The following is a 9,539-nucleotide window of genomic DNA, read 5'->3' as shown; positions in this document are numbered from 1 at the left end:
AACTGGGTGTCATCTGCGTACTGATGAAACTCCACCCCGAAACCACGGATGATCTCACCCAGTGGCTTCATATAGATGTTGAACAGGAGAGGCGAGAGGACCGACCCCTGTGGTACCCCACAAGTGAGGCATCTCGAGGTCGACCTCTGCCCCCCTGCCAACACAAATTGCGACCGGTCCGAGAGGTAGGAGAACCACCATAAGACGGTGCCCCCCAAACCCAACCCCTCTAACCGGTGCAACAAGATACCATGGTCGATGGTATTGAAAGCCGCTGAGAGATCTAACAGGACCAGGATAGAGGAGCAGCCTCTATCCCGAGCCCTCCAGAGATCATCAACCAACGCGACCAATGCCATTTCCGTGCTGTGCCCAGGCCGGAAGCCGGACTGGCGCGAGTCTAGATAGACAGTTTCTTCCAGGTGCTGAGGGAGCTGTCGTGCCACCACACTCTCAACAACCTTCGCAAGAAAGCGAAGGTTGGAGACAGGACGGTAGTTGGCCAAAACAGCTGGGTCCAGGGAGGGCTTCTTGAGGAGGGGCCTCACCACCGCCTCTTTCAAGGCGGCCGGTAAGAACCTCTCACTCAGAGAAGTGCTGACGATTCCCTGGAGCTAGCCTCGTGTAACCTCCCGGGAGGCCAGTATCAGCCAGGAGGGACACGGGTCCAGTAAACATGTGGTGGTGTTCAGCCGTCCCAGTATCCTGTCCATGTCCTCGGGAGTCACAGGATCGAACTCTTCCCAGAAAATGGACTCAAGACCTGCCTCCGTTGGCCCGTCTGAACTAGTCCAATCGGAGGCCAACCCGTCCCGGATCTGATCGATTTTGTCATGCAGGTAACAACCAAATTCCTCTGCCCGACCCTGCAGGGGGGCGTCCCGGACCCTCTGATGAAGGAGGGAGCAGGACACCCTAAACAGGGCGGCAGGGCGGTTACCTGCAGACGCGATAAGAGCGGAGAAATAGTTTCGTTTTGCCGCTCTTATCGCCACTAGTAGTCCTTAAATGGGACTTTACCAGTGTCCGGTCAGATTCGGAGTGGGTGGTCCTCCAAACACCCTCTAGGCATCTCTTCCGATGCTTCATCACCCTCAGCTCCTCGGAAAACCAAGGAGCCAAGGTAGTCCGGCTTCGGGTGAGAGGCCGCAAAGGCACGACCCGGTCCAGGGCCCCCGCGGCCGCACTATTCCAGGAATTGTTCTTTTATCTCCTTTGTATTATTTCTAGTCTCATCATGAGTTAAAGCAATAGTCTCTTGCTATTGATTTCAACATGAAGAGAATTTCTTTCTGATCTTCATCCATATTTTCTTGGTGGTATATCAAACTGAAGACTTTGGGGACAGGAATTAGAGATCGTTTTTTATCTTTTAAAGCTGAGTATGGGACATCCATTTCATTTTTTGTAGGTGGTCTTTATAATAGAAATTGTTCATCAGTTAAAGATTTGTAATCCAAAATATTCCATCATTTCAAGCAATGATGTCTGCTTCTCCTGCAGGGAAATAGTTCCAAACACAGATCTGAAAATCAGCTCATATTTATATTTGTAATTCAGGGAGGCCAGTTTCAAGGTAGTTCATTGTCTCTGCCACACTGATAAGCAGCCCAAAAGTTTTTTTCCCTTTTTCCCATCTGAAGTCTTCAAAAGTGAAAGTTCCCAAAGTCAGCAAGAGTCTTATCTAAATCTGGGCTTCAAGCCAAGTTTTCTTTAGGCATAACAAATTGTAATGGCATAATTCGCCACTAAATGTCATTAGCACCGTTTTCCAGCTTTTTAAATCCAAACTTATATTAAAGCTTTTCAAATCTTTTTTTAAAGTCTCAAAAGCACTTTTAGTCCCCAAATTTCAAAGCCATATATGTATATTAATTCCAAATTAATCTTGTATTTTTTTCTGTTTCCCCCAAGTAATTTGTTCACTGCTTTTCTTTTCCTGAGGGAATGGGGTAGAAATTCCCCTTCCCTCTCTCATTGGGGAGGGTGCTTTAGGCAGTTTTTTTCAGAAAGAAGTCTTAGAGTCTTAAAGAAAGGATAGGATCTCACTCAGTTTCATCCTTGCTTGTTGCTTGTTAGTGTTTATTGTCTCTGTTGTCAGCAGCTTCTGACTGACTACACAAATGTAGGCAGTCTTTCCTCTGCTGGTTTCGAGGGTTTCCTTGGATCAAACGGAAGGGCTACTGCCCTCCCGTGATCAATAAGGATCCCCTCCTTGCTTATCACCTCTATGGGGTGACTTTTGACCCTTTCCAGGGTCCCCAGTGGGGCGAAATTGAACGCGAAAGACGGAGCCTCGTCTTCCTGTGCCCATTTTGTCGCGATGTCAAAACCAGAAGTCACCCCAAGTTAAGTCCTAATAGAGGCTCATAACTGTGCTCAGTTGCTTTCAATGCTTTGTCTAAGCATCTCTTGCATTGCTTCATTCAGTGGTGGGATTCAGCCGGTTCACATCGATTTGGGAGAACCGATAGCTAAATGTACCTGAATTCAGAAAACCGTCTGGCTTCCAGAAGTACAGTCTAGGCCTCGGAGGCCTGGAAGAGGTCTCCCAGGCCTAGAACAGCCCACTTGAAGTGCATGGATACCACTTCCAGAAGTCTGTTCTAGGCCTTGGAGGCCTGGAAGAGGCATCGAAGGCCTGGAGGAGGTCTCCCAGGCCTAGAATGGCCCACCGGAAGTGCATGATGCCACTTCTGGAAGTCCGTTCTAGGCATCAGAGGTCTGGAGGAGGCCTCCCAGGCCTAGAATGGCCCACTGTAAGTGCGTGATGCCACTTCCGGAAGTCTGTTCTAGGCATTGGAGGCCCAGGCCTGTATCAAATAAGAGAACCTGTTGTTCAGGTATTTGAATCCCATCACTGGCTTCTTCTCATAAGGTTTTCGTTCAACTATGACATTCTATGAGATACAAGTCCATAGAGAGTCCACATAGGCACAATTCAGTCCAGCACTCCAATTGTCTTTTCATTTCAAGCAGCAAGGGCATCTGCTGAACTACTTGCCAGAGCTTCAGAAAAAAACCTTGTTCCCTCTGCAACTGCATAGGGTTCATAGGGGACCTGGGACAAGCCATTTCAAAAAGTTCTAAAAGGACAAACCTACCTTCAACATACAATATTTTCTCAGAAATAAATCTCTAATTTCTGAATTTAACAAGTTGTACTTGTTATTTTTTGATTTGGCAGAATGAAATAGAAATTCAAAAGTACACAATACATTTGTTATTCTGCTTATTTCAATTCCTAATATGAAAGGCAATATCACTAAGCAGCATTGTAATAAGTCAAACTTTACCCCATAGTATGTTAATCCCATAATTTGTTAGATAGTTATTACTGATTTCAAAGAGCTATTCCAATTTTGACTGAAACAGTATTGAGGGCTAGAAGGTTGCCTAAATATAATGGAACTTATGCAACCACAAAATGGTTATTTTCATCCATTTTAAATTTGAATAAAAAGTGTTTGGGGCTATTGAGGTTTGAGTTCAAAGAATAGTTGTGAGTTGCCAAAGCAAGAAGAAGGTAATTAAAACAATGTTTATATGTATAAATTGCAAGTTTTGCAATAATACATTAAAGGTTTTTTAAAAAGCTGAATAGGGATGAAAGTAAAAAATGACAAATAGTATATATTGGCCAGTGATTTATTAAATCTTCTAATGACATTCCCATTTCATGTGTTCAGATGACGCATCTACTATACATTATTTCAATGGTTTCTTAAATGAAGCTGGTAGAATACAGTGTTATTGGAAATGATGGTGGAAACTAAGCAACGATGATTTGCTTTAGATCAAAGAATAAGTTCATGTTTAAACAAAGAATTATATTTCTTATTGCTATGCTGTACCAATTCTCAACTTTGGTTTATTCCAGAGTTCCCCAACATTTCTGGCTCTGCAGACCGGCAGCCATGGCAGCGGGTGGTGGTGACAGTGGGGGCAAGGGATACAACCTAATCCCATGCATATGCAAATGGAGCTTTGTGTGCTTACCTGCCGCTTGTGCAGCCCAGTTTCCAATGGGCTATGGACTGGTAGCTGTCCTTGGACCGGGAGTTGGGTACCCCTAGTTTATTTAGCAAAGATGCATAAAATTGCAGTCAACATGTATGAGGACTAGTAAGCCAGTTCTTGTATTATTATGTGATATTCACAACAAATTCTAAATATAGTTTATTAGCAGATAAATCAAAGTTATGAATGCCTTTCACTTGGTATAGTTTTCTGGTTCTAATATCTGCTACTCCCCATCTTCCCCAAGATAATGGAAGAAAGATGAAGGTCGGTGAAATGTCAGTTCCATTCATCTCAAAAAGATAGTAGCACAAGCTGAAACTGGAGTTAATTTTTTAAAATATGACTGAGGGCTTGCATTTCTTAGGCTCTTTTGTCAGCTGCCTGAAGTGAGTGATTACTTTCCAAACCCAATCTCCACATACTATTTTCAAAAAGATTTATTGAGATGAAAAGAATAGGAATAAAAGAATTTCAGCAAATCCACTATTTTCAGGTGAGAACCAATTTATCACCATGTACATTAAGGTTATGCCATTAGGCCAGAAACAGAAGATTATGAGTTTTAGGCATGATGCCAGCTGGGGATCTTCAGTCCTAGGAAGGAGACATGGCAAACCACTTCCAAAAAACCTTGCCAAGATAACTGCAGGGTAGACAAGTGTCAGGAGCAGTGGTGGGATTCAGCCAGTTCGTACCAATTCAGCAGAACCGGCAGCTAATTTTTTGTTGCCCAGGCCCAGAATGGACTTCCAGAAGCAGCATCCACACAGAGAATGTTCACATATTTGAATCCCACCACTGGTCAGAAAATGACTTGAAGACACAATAAAATGCATTAAGGTGAGATTTTCTTTTTTCATAGTCTATCTTCAGTGAAGGGGCAGGTCTAAGTCAACAGAGAGGTGTTTAAAAGCCGCTGTTTAAAAATAATTCTCTTGACTTCTATAATATTTTAGGCTGCATTCCAATTTGAATATTCTACTAATATCTTTGGATATTTAACTAATGTGTCAAAGAAATATCCAGTTTAGAAAATCTTTGTTGTTGCATCAAAACAGCACAGATGCTGTTAACTACATTGAGAGTTTTAAAAAATATTTTTTCAGGTAAATAAAAATATATTTTTTCACATTCATGGAACTGCAGTTCTTAATCTACTCTAAAATATTAGGTTTGTTCTTAATTATTTCAAGTAAATACCATTTAACATGAAAATGATAGCCTTTGATCTTTCAGGCAGTAGGACTATTTTGAATTTAGTCTTTGTAGCTCAGGAAAACCAGTCTATTTTTTAAAAAATAAAAGCAACATTAAAATATAGACCAATATGTTTATTTTAAAGTGTTAGCTATCATATTATTTACATTTTGTAGGTCTTAAAAAAATAAACTGTGGAGAGGTGTTTTACCCCCTACTTGATAGATGATAGTAGTCCTTTAGACATGGTGTTGATACTGTATGAAGAACTACTTTGACAAATGTTTGTTTTTTACTGCATTAACCGAGTGTGCTTCTTTTCTGCATAAATATAGCTGTCTAGACTCTTGGCACATTCCCTTAGCTCTTAAAGAAAGAGCCCGTGTATTAAAACCAGATCTGGATGCAGGTTTGGAAATGTTTTCTTTTATATGCTGTATTGGAGAAAATGTTTCTAGGATTTTATTTCACAAAGTTAGTTTTCAGTAGTACCATAAAGGAATTCTCAAATATCTTTCCCTTCTTTGATTTCAACTTCTATATTCAATTTTCCTAGAAGATCCAATTGTGGAGCCATGTGTAAATGAAGTTGTACTTTCAGTTGATTTTTATTGTTTTAATTTTCAACAAATATTAATAATTATTATCAATACAATTAAACATCTACCAACATAATAAACAGCAAGTAATAGGAAATATGAAATAAATCAGTTTATCCCTCCAAACTTCTAATATCTTGAAACATCAACAGATTCAGCTGCCAGTTAAACTGTATGTAGAAGACAAAAAACAAAAAACAAAAAAAAAAACCTCAAAGGGCACACTTGATGGACCCCTAGGTCTTTTTGCTGCCATCAGTTTTCTATATTTGAATAAAGGTGGAGAAAGGAAGAAATTAAACCAGATATTAATTGCTGGCAAATTCTGCCTGCTATAGTTGAAAAATTGTTTGCAGTGAAAATATGAGCTTTTGGCTGGCCCAAAGATGGTGTTCATAAATTTTCAAATCATCAAAAAATGTAATGAAATAATTATTAGACTATTCTGTGAGACTCTATCAAAAATGCAGTGGTAAAATGTTAGGCAATGATTCAATTATTCCATTACCACAAAATAGAATATTTTGGAATAGGGAATCTTAAATCTGCCCTCAATCAGGGTAAAGTATTAACGCATAGTAGCATGAAAGCTTTGTGATACTTATGTACAGCAATTTCATTAAAAATGATTTTCCCTTTATGGATTTTGCCAGTGCCTTGGCCGCAAATGATGCAGAAATTAAATAATGTTAGAAAAAAATGCAATGTTTTGTGCTCTTCATTCTTGTTTCCAAGAAGTGCCCTGCAGTGTTCCATTTACTCCCAAACTAGTATTGTGGTTCAATTCATACATGAAGTTATGAGTGTAAGCAGACCATTAAGACAATTTCTACCAAAAATTTTTCCTGAAAGAGACATCTGAAATCACAAATATTGTGGCAGGGACTGATGGATATTTTTGGATATAGTTTTCTCTCCTAAATTACTTGATAACAATTATGTGGAACATTCTAGCTTTAAAACCAGCACAACAGAAAATTGAGTGAGTTCAGTTTTTCAGCAAGGGAGAATTTGTTTTGTACACCCACCTTATGTGGGAAATTCTGATTTTGACATCTTAGTTGACCAAATTGAAGTTTTCAGAAATGGGTTCTGGAAATTGGCTTGTGGCTCATGATCTTAGACCACTTCTAGGTGGTCACTATTGGGGCAATTCTCAGTTGTGAGATTCACAAATTAGTTTAACAGACCAAAATATATTTTAGTGTACCAGGTAATAAATACAGGAACATAGTGTCATATGCCCTTTCCAAAGGCAAAATAACAGATGTGTCCATTGGCATAATGCAAGACAGATTATCTTCAACTTTAGTCTAATAAGATTATCCTTGTTCATGTAAGTAAACTTACAATCTTCTTTTGGGAAGCAAACATAATTTGTGAACTGAATAGATATGTAGAATATAGCAGTGAGCTCCTAACTGGTCTTTTGACTCAGCCATGATTTAGTTGAAAGATTCACAGAGGGCATGTTCTGATTTGAGTTTCACTTTGACATTTAAAGGCAAGGCAGTTCAGTTTGATCTTTCTGAGGTTTTTTTTTTAAAGCTACACTTGGGAATCATCAAAACACCTTCATTTTGGGCAGGATGGGATGAAAATAACATGGACGATTGATTCCCTAGAAGACACCAATTCTTTGTTTCCTGGTGGATATCCTTTTCTGCAATAAATATTTGAAATACTTCTCATGCACATCTTTTAGAGGACCAGAAGATCTGGCATAGGTGACTTACAATTTTGACCCTCTTGATATCCCACAATACTCACTTTATAGATGTGCAAGTTTGGGCACAGCACATTGTCAGAGCTTATCCTCTTCTGGGTTGGAATCAGAAGAACGGCATTGATTTGCTCTTAAATTGAGGTGTAATTTTTCAGCTTTTCTTTTTATGTTTCTTTTGATGGCTAAAATTTCCCCAAATTATCCAGCTAATAAATCAACAAATCAATAATCAATTGTAGCAGGTCATAAATCCAAAATAGCTATTCTGCATTCATATCATTGGTGGGAAGGGGGCAATTTGATTCACTGAGCATTTAGTTTTATACTTCAGCAGTTTTTCCATTTGTCTCATGCCTTTGTTTCTATTTTATATTACATGTCACTCTTCTTTTAGAAACATATCTTTCTGGATATGTAGAACATTCCCTCAGTAGTGATTCATAGTGTCTTTTAATATCACTCAGATATTCTTGTTCTGAGATAGCAGTAATGAGGAGAGATTTTTACATCACTTCATCAATGTTTAAGCGAATTAGAAAGTATTCCAAATCCTACAGTGGTAGAGAAAGGGCTTTAGTTTTTTTCATGAATATGACTTGTTCTTAAGTAGTGGAAGGCCTTTAGATTTTTAAAAATTGTATCCTTTACAAAATGGATAACCATATCCACAGAATGGTATGTTTGTATATATTTTAAAGTTATTATCAAGTAGAGTCACTGAGTATCAGATTAGCAGGCTTGGGGTTTGAGGTTCAGGGGCTAGAAGGCACAATTGCTACAAGACACTTTTCCTAAAAATATCCTGCTTCCTGTCTTTTATCATCTTTGTGTCTAACACTACCAAGATGTTACCACCTGCCCTATACTCCTTGACCTTAAGTCCATATTATCAGCTCTTATACACAGTTGAAACAAGCAAAGAATAGTCAACTTCTTTGTGATCCTAATGACACCATATGAGGAAGACAAGATGACTCCTATCCTAAAAGTATAGACTTTGCAGAAGATGCTTGGGAATGTTCCTGAGGATTTGATTGAACTGAAGCATTAGTCACTTCTTGGAATGAGAAAGTGGTTATGGGCCTAGATTGAATTATAGCTCAGTGGCCTCTTTCTGCACAGGGTTTTCAAAGAAACCATCCATCCTGGCCTCCTTTGAACTTGGCATTCAATACTACCAGTCATGGTATCCTTCTGGACAGATCAGAGTGTTGGGAGTGGGAGGCATAGTGTTACAATGGTTTTCATACTTCTTCCAAGTCATTACCAATTAATATTGATGAGTGAAGAAATCCAGGCCTAGGCCCCTGCACTATGGGGTATTTTGAGTCTCAGCTCTCTCCCTGCCATTGTTTAAGATCTTTATGGAGCTGCTGAATGAGATGATCACCTGTTCTTCTGGCACTCAGTAGCATCTTTATGATGATATACAAGTTATACATCTCAGTCTAGCAGGACTAAATGGATGTGCATTTGGGGGCCATCTGGATCCAGGGAATTTCCATATTTGCTTCATGGCAGTATAGCATTACTCCATAAAGTGTGCAGTTTGGAGAGTCTCTTGGATTAATGGCTCCTGCTTGAAGAGCATATAGCAGTGAAGGTTGAAAAACCTTTACCCAAAGCTATCTTATGTGCCAATTTTGTCCATTTCTGGATCAGGAAGTCTTACTTATAGACTGCCACACTTTTAGAATAGAGCTGGAAGGGACCTTGGAGGTCTTCTAGTCTTCATCTAGATTATTGCAATGAAGTGTACATAAGGCTGTCCCTGAAGACTACTTGGAAGCTACAGCTGGTCCAAAATACAGCAATTACAAGTAATTACAGTATAGGCATGCCTCAATATGCTTATGTAACACCTTTACTACGTGAGCTATACTGATTACTAGTATGCTTCTGGGTCAGTTCAAAATGGCCTATAAAGCCATTTTTGGCCAGGGATAGGCAATTTGCAAGATTGCCTGCCCATTCCAATAAGATAAGACAAAGAG

The 9,539-nt window shown here is 39.5% G+C and overlaps 1 protein-coding gene across 1 annotated transcript in view; it reads left to right on the top strand.

Annotated features, from left to right (window-relative positions):
• The window catches only part of NAV3 (neuron navigator 3), a 225,098-nt gene that overhangs the window by 72,260 nt on the left and 143,299 nt on the right, over positions 1 to 9,539 (top strand). The gene's annotated exons all lie outside the window — the stretch shown is intronic.

The sequence above is a fragment of the Protobothrops mucrosquamatus genome, unplaced genomic scaffold (genome assembly GCF_001527695.2).
Source record: "Protobothrops mucrosquamatus isolate PMUCROS unplaced genomic scaffold, P.Mucros_1.0 scaffold63, whole genome shotgun sequence".
NCBI classification, from domain to species: Eukaryota; Metazoa; Chordata; class Lepidosauria; order Squamata; family Viperidae; genus Protobothrops; species Protobothrops mucrosquamatus.
This window is presented reverse-complemented; position numbering and strand designations above follow the sequence as displayed.